The 15,084-nt window shown below is 36.9% G+C and overlaps 1 pseudogene; it reads right to left on the bottom strand.

The window, feature by feature from the left end:
- Positions 1 to 12,866: 12,866 nt before the first annotated feature.
- Positions 12,867 to 14,074, bottom strand: LOC148133450 (uncharacterized; annotated as a pseudogene).
- Between the last annotated feature and the right edge of the window lie 1,010 nt (positions 14,075 to 15,084).

Raw genomic sequence — 15,084 nt, forward strand, 5'->3', positions numbered from 1 at the left:
ACTTACAGAATACAGAATAACCGAGTTGGAAGGAACCTTTTAGGTCATCTAATCCAACCCCCTGCTCAAGCATTTCTGACAAGTGGCTGTCCAGTCTCTTCTTGAAAGCTTCCAGTGATGAAGCACTCACAACCTCTGAAGGAAAGCTGTTCCATTGATCAATTGGTCTCACTGTCAAAAAATTTCTTCTTATTTCTAGGTTGAATCTCTCCTTGATCAGTTTCCAACCATTGTTCCTTGTCTGGCCTTCAGGTACTTTGGAAAGTAGGTTGACCCCCTGCTCTCTGTGACAGCCCCTCAAATATTGGAACACTGCTATCATGTCTCCCTTGGTCCTTCTCTAGACTAGCCATGCCCAGATCTTGTAACCATTCTTCATGTTCTAACCTCAAGCCCCCTTATCATCTTTGTGCTCTTCTCTGCACTCTTTCTAAAGTTGCAAAATCTTTTTTTATAATGTGGTGACCAAAATTGGATGAGTATTCTAGGTGTGGTCTTACTAGAGTGGTATTAGTACCTGACATGATCTTGCTTCAACTCCTCTGTTAATGCAATTTAGAATTGCATTGGCTTTTTTGGAGGCGGCTACATACTGCTGGCTTATATTTAATTGATTGTCCACTAGTACTCCAAGATCCCTCTCACAGTTATTGCTATTAAGACAGGTTTCATCTAATCTGTATGTGTACTTTTGGTTTTTCTTGCCAAAGGAAAAGATTTTACTTTTCTCTACATTGAAGTTCACTTTGTTAGATAGGGCCCAGTGTTCAAGTCTGTTGAACTTTTAAAGCATAGATGATGAAATAATAGCATCTAGGGAAAAGTGTTACTTTTTTATTATCACTTTTTTCTACTTTTGCCAGCCAAATAAAAGCACAAACGATCAAATTATATACCTGCTGAAAAGGTGTACTAAAATACTGCTCAGTTTTACAGATACCCTATAAAAGTCAGGTGCTATCTGAATTCTGTTCAGTGATATCACAGGTGCACTGCCTACATAGTGAAATGCTATGCAAGCCCTCTACTATTTTCAAGTGAGAATGTAATTTTTTTGATAAATTGTTTAATTCTGCTTTGCTGCATATATATAGATATATAGATTGATTGATAGAAATAGATATAGATAATATATATATAGATATATAGATATAGATATTTTTACTGGTCTATCAGATTATACTTCCGGCATTTCTGTTGACCTTTTTGTGTTCTAAAATCACTTCAAATTAATTTTCTTTCCATTTTTATCTCATCAATTATAATTATTCTAAGCATAGCACAGCAGACTTCACACTCATTGACACGGTCCCAGAAAGAAGTAAAATGAGAATACATTCTTTATCAGAGAGAAAATTAACATTCATTTGTTCACACAGAAGGAAAAATAGCTTGTTTTAAAGCTTCTCCGTGGATCTAAAACAAACATTATTATTATCACACACGTGGTATTTTAATGTGATGTCCTTTATCTTGTTTGATTCACAGCAGCCCCTGAGATAATATTGCTGTTTTACAGATAGAAAACATTAAGGATGTGTGAACTCCTACTGAGGATTTTAACTCTTCCTCACCACATATCCCCCATCCCCCCGAGTTAAAGAAATTTTTTTTTCCCCCCCCTTAGAGGGGGGTGGGAAAAGAGGAAAGGGGGGTTTTTTACCCCCCCTAAAATCTCCTAAAAATGTATTTCTGGCCCCATCCCCCCATCATCCTTGAGATTTACCAGAATAGAAATATAATTTTCTTTTTCTTTTTTTCTCCCCCCCCACCTCTTCTTCCCCGCCCCCCCCAAGCCCGTCCCCCCCCCCCCCCCCCCCCCCCCCCCCCCCCCCCCCCCCCCCCCCCCCCCTAAGTTTAATAAGATACTTTTAGCAAATCTTCTCCCCTTCTCTTCTGTCTTTTCCTTTCTGTTTCCTTTTTCGCCTTCATGATACACAAACATACAAATATAAAATACTTACAAATATAACTGCCACTCACACTACTCCTATTTGGGATAAGCAGTGTTAGGTAAAAAGCAAAAGGGAAATGAAAAGAATTGAGCAATATAAATTAAAAACAGAAGATAAAGGAAAAGAAAATCTGAGTAAATCTACTTTGCACCAATATCATTGTATGTGTCCATGCTCTACTGCCCTAATAAAACCACACCAACATATCCACCGATCAATTCATACAATTCATTTTATTCTTTTCATAAAATATTTTGAGGATTTCCTGAACTCTATCAAATCACAACACATTTACTTTTCTATTTTCTCCCAATCCATTAATTCTTTTGCTATATATTTGCTTTTCTGTGATGACCCAGGACATGGCACAAAGGCAACTCAGTCAGATAAGCAATAAGAGTCCCTTTATTATCTCCAACTTTGCCCCCAATGTCCAGGTTACCTTCGGGCTGGAGGAAAAACTCTCCCAGGAACAGCCTTTGACTGTAGAAAATTCAGTCCAAAACAAGGTACACACAAACTGTAACTTAAAATCCAAACAAACCAAACTGAAGTAATTAGTTTGGTGGGGAAGGAGCAGGAATTTCAGATTTGAAAGCATGGCAAAACTCACACAGTTGGGAAGATTCCAGGAACACAGATAAGCCATGACGATACAAGATAAAGTCACGTTTGCTCCCAACAGCCTGCTGCATGCAGCTTACCTTTTTTATACACTGTGTTCCCAGCTGCAGCTAATGAAGGGAATCAGGGCCCTTTCCTCCCCCGTAAGCCATGCAACCCATGTTGCTCTCTTCTCCATTTCTCCCTGCATGCCCTAGGATGAAGATGGGGTGGGCCTGGGTCATCCTCTGAATTTCCTCTCCCTAGTTCTATCTCTTTCCTGTTCTGCCCAGCTGGACTTTGCCTTTCCCCAGTTTCTTCCACAGCCAACAGAGCTACACTCCCACTCCCTCTTAGCTGTTTGTCTTCCTCCTCTGAGTCAGATTCCAATAGGGGCATGACATTTTCTATTTGGATCTTATTCAGTCTTTCAGTATAATGGATCCACTTCAATATACTGTACTTCTTTCAGATTCTCCACTCACTTTTGTATTCAATCTTGTCACTTTTGTATCCAATACAAAGGGTTAATTTTTTCTACTTGTATTTTGAATTGTACTCAGAAACATTTTGATAATCAACACAGGTTACAGTATAAATAACCTGGACAATTTCATATGACTTCTACTCTGCTAGCGTTTTAAAGCATATTGAAGTTCTTTAAATAAATAAATAGTGTTCCAGCAGGAAGGAAGAAAAAGCTGGAAGACCTGAAGTGACAAGTTGACAAAGAAGGAGAAAATTAATAGTTGTTGGCCCCAAATGAGTTCTAGATAATTTTGGCAGCTGAAGATTTGTTTGTTCCAGAGGAGGCAGAGACAAGTCTCTTACATTAGAGATGGTAGGTTCCAAAGGCCATTGAAGAAGTAAGTTGAGCATTGAATGATATGTCTTCCCAACACAGAGGGCCTCCAAGGAATGCTGTAAAAAAAAAAAAGACATTTAGGTCAGGGAGGTTCAAATTTAGGTCAGTCACAGGGACCAGAAGTTTTGTCTTCCAAGCGTTTGGGCTTGTGCTGGAGCCCATATTCAGGGAACTTCTTTCTAGCTAGCTAGACCAATCCAGATTAGATTCTGCAACATTATCCTGGGACACCTATATCCTTCATTTGTCAGAAAGAGACTGTTAGCCAGTGAAATTAACACTCTTACTTAACCCTGAGTGGAAAAGATTGTAAAAATAGTTGTCCATATAATGGTGTGGAGTTCATTAGAGGTAGGACATTTTACGTTGCCAGTAATGAAATGATTAAATAATAATGCTTAACTAGGTCCAGATAAGTCAAGTCTCCAGTTTACTGTTTTGCTATTACTTATCAGAACTTATGCTTTAAAAAAATCATAAGTACAATTTGGAGTGTGCTTTGCATTGGATTATTTCCTATGAACCTACAAGCTATCCTGGCAAGGAATTAAGAGGCATTATTATTCAATATCACACAGTGACATTGGTCCTGCTTTTGAAAATAATTAATAACAATAGTTAGTTACAGCAATCTTACCCTTAATCCCTCATTTTTGTGTTCTCACTCAAACCCGCATAAGATGTAGTAGTCTTGGAAGATTCAAATTATTCAGAGAAAGAAAGAAAAGAGAGAGAGAGAGAGAGAGAGAGAGGAGAGGGAGGGAGGAGAGAGAGAGAGAGAGAGAGAGAGAGAGAGAGAGAGAGAGAGAGAGAGAAAGAAAGAAAGAAAGAAAGAAAGAAAGAAAGAAAGAAAGAAAGAAAGAAAGAAAGAAAGAAAGAAAGAAAGAAAGAAAGAAAGAATATTTTTATGGTTTTCACATAGCAGTGCCAAGAGTATTATTTAAAGCCAGCTAGCAAAAACAAAGGAAGGAAAGAAGGAAGGAAAGGAAAGGAAAGGAAAGGAAAGGAAAGGAAAGGAAAGGAAAGGAAAGGAAAGGGAAGGAAGGAAGGAAGGAAGGAAGGAAGGAAGGAAGGAAGGAAGGAAGGAAGGAAGGAAGGAAGGAAGGAAGGAAGGAAGACAGACAAATTTGCAGAGATTGGGGTTGCTGGTGAATGGCAACATAATATTAAATTACATATGCAATCCCAAATTCAGTTAATATTATGATGATGATTATTATTTTCACATATTACTGTAGTTGAGTAGTCAATGAAAAGGGTAATGTTGGTTGTATCAGCACAACTATTGGAACACGCTAGCCTGACTTATAGAGATTTGCTGATATAATTTTCAGTGCTGTAGCTACAAGAGAATAACAGAAAGAGAAAAACATATCACATCAGCAAAAGCTACTTGGAAAAACTGAAGTCTTTTCTAGCACTTTTCTGCATGATTATTTCCACAAACAATATTACAAAACATTAACTAGTACATTTTGAATTGCATGTATAATTAAACTGGGCTATAATTGTCAAACTATGTGACCAGAATACATTCAGCAGAGTGGTCTCTTTGCATTTACAATGTTTATTTATCTGCAGGCTAAATATTGCCTCTATTAAATTGTTTTCTAAGTTGTAATATTGTTCAAACAAGTTGTTCTCATTCTGTCTACTATATGACACTTTGATTTGTGATATTTGAAACAATTCTAAATGTTCTTGGTTCATTTATTTGTCTTAATTTGTTAAAAAAAAACATCCAATAAGCAAATTCTCTAACCAGTTTACAATAACACACACTAAAAGGTATATTTGAACAGAATAAAATAAAAATGCTAAATACAAACACGATAGTAAGTAGGCAGCAAAAAGACAGTCATTCAAGATCTAAAATAGTAGTAATTAATACTAAAAGCCAATCAGAAAGCCTGGGAAAATTTGTCTTTATCTGGTATTGAAATGAGGTGAATGTGCTCATCAGTCCGATCTAAATATAGTATATAAAATCATACATTGCAATGTCCTACCTGTCAATGAATACTTCAGCTTCAATCATAACAACACAACACAAGAGTACATAATAGATACAAACTCAAGGTAAACCTCAAGGTAAACTTGACTGCAGAAAATATGACTTCAACAACAGAGTGGTCAATGTTTGCAATACTCTACCTGACTCTATGGTTTCTTCCCCAAACCCCAAAAACTTTAACCTTAGACTGTCTACTATTGACCTCACCCCCTTCCTAAGAGGCTTGTAGGGGGCATGCATAAGCGCACCAATCGTGCCTACCATCCCTGTCCTATTGTTTCTTTTTATTTTTCCTATAAATATCTATCTCATGTATTCAAAACTATGTTTATTCTTATACCTGTATCTTGTAAGCGATTGACAAATCAAATCAATCAATCAATCAATCAATCAATCATTGGGAAGGCATATCATAAATGGCTTTGCCATCACAGAAAATGTTTTTTATCCTGATAGCGATTGCCTCCATTTCCTTTGGTATGGCAACTTGGAGGAGAGCCTGGTATGATATGTTCATATTCACATCCCCAAATGACCTCTCCCAGCAATTTTATGTAGAAGTTGAAAAGCATTGAAGATAAGATGAAGAGATGAGAGATTCAGAACTCACCTGCCATGAGGCAGAAACATGACTCCGTCCCCCCGTACTTCTGCAAATGACCATCCCAGGAAGAATGGAATAGCTAACCCCAAGCAAATCAGAACTCTGAGACTTGGCTCTTTCTCAAAGGTCTTGTTTAATGAGTATATTATATCAGCATAGCTTCAATGGAAAACCAAATCTAAATCTTTCCCACAGTATAATTAAACTAGGAAATAACCCCATCCCCAAGTGTCATAGGTCACATTGGCCAATTGGGTTAATTTGGGGGCTCTTCAGGCACTCAATCCCTAACTTTATCTAAATGCAAAGATATTCTATAGCTATCTATTCTATATATCTTTCTAGAAAAAAATAGAAATAAGAAAGGAAGAATCAGACTAATATCCAAACTTGATATATGCAATCCCCTTTCTCTTCACTTCTCACAGAAAATCATTCAATAGTAGGTGCTTCATCACAACTGTCTACATATTAGTTTAGTTTAAATTAGTCAATTAATAATTAATCAAAAGATTGAGGGAGTTTCTTCTATGGGACTTTTTAGTAGAAGAGTTTATTTGATGCTGAGCAGAAGCAGTGAAGCTAAGGAATTTCTCATTTCCTGGAGAAATTTGGAGAAACGGTACATCCAACTCTGTATAAGAGGATGAACTGTTCTGAAATTATGAATGTCACATATTTTTTTCTGCAGTTGTCTGATTGTCATCTGGCAGCCTTAGGCATGTCGGCACTTGCATAAAAAAGGGGGAAATTGTGTATAGAACTCCTTAGAAGCACCTGCAGGTTTGCATGTAGGATTAAAAGGACAGTTGTATAAAAGAAGCCAGGACAGGTAAAGAAAAGGATAAGGATTCTTCTAGATTTGGCAAGTGATGCTGCTGGAGTGAAAGGTCGAGAACAAGACATAGAAAACAGGATATAAAAGCTGGGAGAACTGGAAGGAAGAGGATCCATGGCCATGGAAGATGCCTGAGGCATCCAAATCCAAAGAAGAATATGTAGAAAAGACTCAGGAAAACAAAGACAAAAACTCTAGACTAGTGTATCTTAACCTCAACAGTTTTAAGATGTGGGGAATTTAATAACCAGAATTTCCCATTCTGGTTATGAAAAAGCACCTAGGATTGAAATATTTTCTGTGACAATGAAGAGAAGGGAGGAGTCTCAAAATGGGAAGTGAAGCCACCACTCTATAGAGTGGACTTCATGTGTTTCAGGTGCTGAATAACTGGGAAAGAAATCATTAAGAGGAGAAGCTATAAGAATTTCCAAAGCCTATAGATAGTGGAAGGGAAAAACTTGCAGTGAATCTATTTGTATAGCAAAGTATCAGAAAGCAAAGTATCAGAAATTTAAATTGCTTAATTTAAGTATTAACTGAAATAAACATTAAAATATATTCACTAGGTCACTATAAATACACACATACACACACCATAAAGTCATTGGTTAATGAGTGCAATTAGAATTGCCACTAACAAGCAATCCAGTTGACATCACATGATTTGTAGTATAAAATGACCACTTAAGGATCTCAACTCAGGTAATCTTGGTTGCCATTGTAACCACAAGATGCATGGGTCATTAACTAGGAAGTAGTATGTGGTCCAGGTACTGAGCACAGAAACTGCAGTAGATTGGGGGAGGTTAAACTGCACCTAGCTGTCTTTTCATGTGTGCGCACCTACAACCACTTGATTTCATGTTTTTCCCAGCAAAGTGAAACATCTGTGCATGACCTGAATAGATGTGGATGCTTTAATGATTCAATGGGAAATGCTTCATACTGCATGTGCACTTATTCATTGCAAAGCTCTTTTCAAAACACCTATCCTGAGAGGTACAGTTTTCCCACCTTTTAGCTTGATTTTCTTATCCCTACTTCAAACTATCAGCTTGTCAAACTGGTCTCTTTACTTTTGTGATGCAAATAATACTGAAAATATCGGGAATCCATCATTTCACATTACTTGCCATACTGCTGGTGCTAAATTCAGTTCAGATTTTTTATAATTAATCTAAATTTAGTACCAACCAGGATCATCTTTAGAATATTTTATCTAACTGTAGCCTGTATTTGGTTATTTTCTTGGTTAACTTGTAGAGAGAATTTGCTGACAAGACTGAAGTATCTTGACAAGATTATCTCATCCTGCTCATTCTGAAAAAAGGATAGCTATATGTGCTTCTGCATGTATTTAGAACAATCTCAATGGGGATATTAAAAGTCTAGCTTTTAATATCAGGAACTAGATATTAAAATTTGTACAAGAGACATTTTGACACTGATGTCTTCATTAGATAATCTTCTGGTTTAGTAAAAAATAAACCCTACAAAGAAAATGTTCAGAGATGACACGAAGTTACTCTCAGTAAAAGTCAGCATACATGAATGTATGGGATTAGTAACCCAGAGAACATTTAATTAAGTTTTTTTTTTTAAAAAAAAAAACTTACATCCCCCAAGCAAGGGATCTGGGTATTTCTCTTAAGTGTTTGTTGTCATCTTCCCAAAAAGCTTTGGTGGGTCTTTGAAGTAATTTAACAGTGCATCTGCATTAAAAAAGGAGACTTAAATGGAATGTCTGTTAATTGATCCCATATGCCATCTAAGAATTGTGATTAATGCAGATATAGATTCAACCCTATTCATAATTTTCCACATTTTGTAAATTTATCTCACCAGATGAAAAGATCTAGTCAGCCTGAAAGGTTGTACACTACTTTGTTAATTAGAGTTTATTTAATACAACTATTTGCATTAGCAAGGACTTTCCCTACCCCACCCCCCTTCTCTTTCTTGGTATATATGGTTCCTTTTGATTTATAGAAACACAGTGCCTGACCACATCCTGAAATCCTTGGCCACATGAGCATTAAAGTATGGAGCTGAAGATCAGAATTATACTAATTCCATTGTCTCTCATCTCTGCAAAATTATTATGCAAATGCTGCCTTTTATACAAGAGCCAAACTAGGCATATATTCTCTGTGCTTTCTGCCCATGAAAATGTTGTTTATTTATTTATTTCAGAAGCATCATAGTTAAAATAAGGGACATTATATGACATATATGAAAACAGTTAAGCAGAAGAAAATTATCATGTATGATTGCAGCTTATGAGATGCCATATACTAGTCAATAATATACAATTGGAGTAAAAAAATAAAAAAAGATCAGTATTTACTTGTAGCAGTGGTGAATGTAGTGCAGAATGGTATATTTCTAATGAAATCTGTTCAGTTTGAACTATCTATAATCAAATATTAGGTTTTTATTTTTGTAAGGCCCATAGTCATTGAGAGTGAGTGGATTATTTCTCTTCTATGAGTTTGTCTAATCATTCTAGTGTTATGACATAAAAAGAAACACTTTCACTGCTTTAGGGATGAGCTGATCATCTAACATGTGGTCTCAAAGGCCACACGTGGTCTCAAAGCCCCTTTACCAGCTGGTGATGAATAAGATTTGGCAGCCTGACAAATTTCTATCAGGCTGAAAGAGATACCTGAAAGCTATAAACAAAGAAGCAAACAAATAAATAAATCAGAACATTCAGCTCCAGCAACTGTCATTGTCGTGTCCCTTTCAGTGTTTCAGGATTTTTTAAAGTGCTCCCCGCCCCCAGTTACAAAACATTTGCCTGCCTCTATTCTACACTATATGTAATCAGATCTCAAATGTTCTAATTTCTCTGCTTTTTCCCCCATCACTTTAAACTACAGAGTTCCAAACACTGTATGTTCTTCTCCTCTGGGGAATGGTTGCAGCCCTTTGATCCTTCAGGCTGGTTGTCTCTGCACCTTCTCCACAGTTCAGTGAATTTAGAATGCTCTTTAATCATAATTTTAAAAAATCACATAAAGCCACTGGAAAACCCTCAAAGTTGCCAAACCTTCTGCTGAATTGTATGCAGAAGCTGGCCTGTTTCTAAATAATCACATTACTTGACAAGGAAGCATTATTGGGCCAAAAGTGACAGCATTGGGGGGGAGCTAACAAAGAAGCCTGACTTAATTACAGCCTCTTAGATATTAAGTTGCCAGCATGAGCAGTCACATGGGTATTTAGAAGAGATTGTATGTATGAACCATACTTTTTCTATCAAATTCATGCTGTCCTCCTGAGCTCAAGCAGCTCAGGAGGACAAACATTTGACTTTATTGTATAACAAGATGGAACACTCTTTTACTTGGTCTCCAGGTTCCCAACCATAAGCAAACTGGAGGTAATATTTTGAAAAGTAACATTGAAAATCATCTACTGACTGTACCCTCGTGCGCACAGACCTATGCAGCATGTCTCAAATTGTTAAGATTTAGTCACTTTGAACTTCAAGAAGGTAAATTTCATCCAGTTCTACCAAACCAGTTGTTGTTTAAAGTGATAGGCAACTGTGTGACATTACAACGCATATTGTTCTAATTTGGTTTTGTCCATTTTAATGTATTTACAAACACTTTCTAGCTTTGTTATACACTATTCAGAGTTTTTGTTTCTAAAATAAATTGGATAGATAGATAGATAGATTGATAGATAGATAGATAGATAGATAGATAGATAGATAGATAGATAGATAGATAGATAGATAGATGAGAGAGAGGGGGAGGGAGGGAGGGAGATTCTTGGTGAGGGAGCATATATAACTAAAGTTTGAACATATTAGTAAGGAAGGTTTTTTAAAAACAAAATATGGCAACCAGTGGCACATAGCAAGTGTCCTGTCCCACCTCTCAACTTTGGAATAATAGTTTATCTCTAGCTCTAACAGCTAACTGGTTTAAAGTAGATATTGTACTGCTATGTTTGCTTGTCTCACTTGTTTAATTGGAGAAAAAGGGTCTATTCTTTTACACTGGTAAACTTGCTCAGGAGATTTTACTGAGTTTCTATTATTCCAATCCATATACTGGATAATTTTCAAAGAACTCTAAAGGAATATTGGGGTGGGGAAAATTTCCTTTGCCATATCTATGTCTTTATAAGATTTGTTCTATATTTATTCTATATTATTCTACAATAATGTTATCTTTAATCATACTGTATGCTAAGTTTTCCAGCACAAATATTAAGCTAACCACTCTAATTTTTCCCACATTCATTTTAACAAATGTTAAAAGTTTAGATTCTTTCCAGTATCTAGCTGTGGAGGCTAATATTTGTTTTATTATGTCTCAGCTTATTCTATTATACCACACTATTTCACTATTGTTGTATTTTTCCTTCCTTCCTTGTCTTTCTTTTTTTCCTTCCTTCCTTCCTTCCTTCCTTCCTTCCTTCCTTCCTTCCTTCCTTCCTTCCCTTTTCTTTCCTTTCCTTTCCTTTCCTTTCCTTTCCTTCTTTTGTCTCTGCTAGTTGGCTTTAAATAGTATACATATCACTGCTATGTGGAAACCATAAAAATACCTCAGATAATACTTGGAACAGGAATAAAGGAAACAAATCACACAGAGTTTTAAAATAGAAATATGAGGTTTTGGCACACTGATCAATATCATCTTACTATATCACTCTGCGACATCTCAGAGCTCAGATACAGAATTCTTGCAAATCCAAGAGGAGATTGCCAAGACTTTGTGTATATTCCCCTCTCATGACAGTACAAAATGTTGTAACACAATAACATTTATGAATTTTATATGGATACTAAGTAATCCTTGGTTCCTCCCAGATGATATACATCTTCTAGAAAATCAGTGGTACGATTAATGAGATTTAAAATGCATACACAGGGAGACTTGCAGACACATACTCTCTAGATTTTGATAAATTGTCTTCACTCAGCCTTGGTTTCAACAATCTGATACTTCATATTTCATAATATGCGTTTCTGCCATCTACTCTCCATTCAATCCCAGAATTTGAAATTGACAGAAAAAAGAGTCTAAAACACTAAAAGAAAAGAATACTTTCCAATGTTTTGCGTATGGGCAATTTGTATGTGCAAATTTGACACTGGGTCTTATCTAAAATATGAAATTCAATGTAGATAAAATTAAGATTTTACACTTAGGCAAGAAAAAACAACTATATAGGTACAGACTAGGTCAAACCTAGCTCAATGCCAGTAACTGTGAGACAGATCTTCGAATCCAAGTGGACAATCACTTAAATATGAGCCAATAATGTGCAGCAGTGCCAAAAAAAGCCAATGCAATCCTAAACTGCATTAATAGAGAGACAGAACCAAGATCATATGAAGTACTAATATGGCTTTATAAAATCTTAGTATGGCCACACTTGGAATACCGCATATAGTTTTGAATGCAGATGTTGTGATTCTGGCAAGAATGCAGAGAAGAGTAACAAAGATGATTAGAGGGCTAGACACTATAAAGAACAGATGCAGGAACTGGGTATGTTTAGTTTGGTGAAGTGAATGACTAGGGGACATATTGTAGCAGTGTTCCAATATTTGGGCTGCCACAAAGAAGAGGGGGAAAATTATTTTCCAAAGCACCAGACGGCAAGACAAGAACCAATGGATGGAAACTAAAGGAAAGAAGCAAGCTAGAACTAAAGAGAAATTTCCTAACAATGAGAACTATCAATAAGTGGAAAGGCTTGCCTTCAGAAGTTGTGGGTGCCTCATCATTGGAGATTTTCAAGAAGAGACTGGACAGTCATTTGTCTAAAATGGCATAGACTCTCCTGCTTGAGCATGGGGATGTGCTACATGACCTCCAAGGTCCTTTACAGCTTTGTTTTTATTATTATTATTATTATTATTATTATTATTATTATTATTATTATTATTATTATTATTATTATTATTATTATTATTATTATTATTATTATTATTATTATTCACAGCAAATGAGATAACCATGCTGGGTTTTGTATCACAAATCACTAGTCGAACACTTCCCAAGTGTTTAGGACTGCGTGATGTATCGGCGGATTATGCAAGCAGATCCCAGTAAGGTAGCCTTCTGCATCTGACCAATGGTGATCTTGTCAGCACCAATTGTTTTTAAGTTCTTGCCTAGGCACAGCACCCAGTGTGCCAATTACCACTGGAACCACCTGCACTGGTTTATGCCAGAGTCTCTGCAGTTCGATTCTCAAGTCCTGATATCTGGTGACTTTTTCAAGTTGTTTCTCGTCGATTCTGCTGTCACCAGGTATGGCAATGTCGATGATCCACTCTTTTTTCTTCTCCACAATCGTGATATCCGGGGTATTGTGTTCCAAAACTTTGTTAGTCTGTATTTGGAAGTTCCACAGTAATTTTGCATGCTCATTTTCAACCACTTTTTCAGGCTTATGATCCCACTAGTTCTTTGCTACAGGCAGATGGTAGTTGTGACACAAGTTCCAGTGGACCATCTGAACGACTGTGTTGTGACATTGTTTGTAGTCAGTCTGAGCTATTGTCTTGCAACAGCTCAGTATGTGATCAATGGTTTCATCCACTTCTTTGCAGAGTCTGCATTTGGGGTCATCAGCAGATTTTTCTATTCTGGCTTTGATTACATTCGTTCTGATGGCTTGTTCTTGGGTTGCAAGAATAAGGCCTTCTGTTTCTTTCTTCAGTGTTCCGTTGGTCAGCCATAACCAGGTCTTTTCCTTATCTACTTTTCCTTGGATCTTTTCAAGGAACTGTCCATGCAGTGCTTTGTTACACCAGCTGTCAGCCCGAGTTTGCATCACTGTTTTTCTATATTGATTCTTGGTTCGCTGCACTTTGAGCAGCTTCCTCTTGTTGACCTCCATCAAAGCTGGTTCAACACTGTCTTTCATATAATCTGCCAAAGCATGCTTCTCTTCTTCAACTGTCTGCTTCACTTGCAAAAGTCCTCTGCCACCTGCTTTTCTGGGCAAATATAGCCTGTTGATGTCACTACACGGATGCAGCCCATAGTGTATGGTTATCAGTTTTCTTGTTTTCCTATCCAAGCTGTCCTGTGTCCAGTTTATGATCCTAGCAGTATATCTGATGATTATTATTATTACCTTACTTGGTTCAATATGTTTGGCTTCCAGATGAATAGGTGTACCCAGGTCTATGCGCACTTACCTGAAAATTCATCATAGCAAACCAACCAAGCTTACTTTTAATTGGAATGCCAGTTTCCAACTCACTTGAGTGAAATAAAAGAAAACAAAAAACAAAATTGAAGTTGTAAAAAGGTCATTTGCATCTGCAAGGTAATACATTAAATAAAAATCAAGGCTGCAGGTATGTGAATTGTTTAATAAAAATGATATTTTGTTCCAGGCTTAGGTAGATGCACGTGGTAGATAAATGCTTTCTCTCTGGCCATTATCCAAGGTATGTCAGAACTGATAATATCATTATATGCCACAATAAAGTACTCAACAGATTTGTTCCACAGCCTGCCAAATGGGCCAAATCACCATACTATCCAAAATATTCCTTCCTGCTACCTTTAATGTCTTAATATCGTTTGGATATACATTGCTGCATAAATCTAGTTCACAGTAGGCAGAATTCTCCTCTGTAGTTTTGATCAGTTATATTGATAGAATCCTGTTCTTTAAATTCATTCATTTCCTAATTACCAATAAGTTAAAAACATGAGCACTTAATTTATAGTGAAGAGATTCTGTGAGGGTGGCAATACTGGTGAGGGGCGAATTTGTCCTTGACAACATCCACAAAAACATAACTCTTTACTGAGGAATGAACTGAAGCTCTTGTTATTTTGTTACTCCAAAAAAATAATGGCTGGGTTGAGGATTTCCCTTATTTAAACTTATATATAATATTGTTTATACGTTATGCAATCTATAATTCACCTCAGGAAGCACTGTGGGTGTGTGGATTGTAATGTGTGGATTCTTTGTGGAACATGGACAGAAGACTACAAAAAGGCTAGAGGAGCTTCAGGCTTGTGTCTTCCGCTCTGTGCTTCTCAGAGTGATGTGAGCTTGCAGCTGCTTCTTCCTTTTAACTGCTAGTGGGGGTGTGACTTGATTGGGTGGGGGCTTGGCTGTGTTCTGATTGGGTGTGTGTGTGTTCTGATTGGTTGGGGGGTTGGCTGTGTTCTGATTGGTTGGGGGGTTGGCTGTGTTCTG

This window comes from Notechis scutatus, chromosome 1 (assembly GCF_049901735.1).
Source record: "Notechis scutatus isolate UNSWTSFEM ecotype Mainland chromosome 1, rNotScu1.2, whole genome shotgun sequence".
Classification (NCBI taxonomy): domain Eukaryota; kingdom Metazoa; phylum Chordata; class Lepidosauria; order Squamata; family Elapidae; genus Notechis; species Notechis scutatus.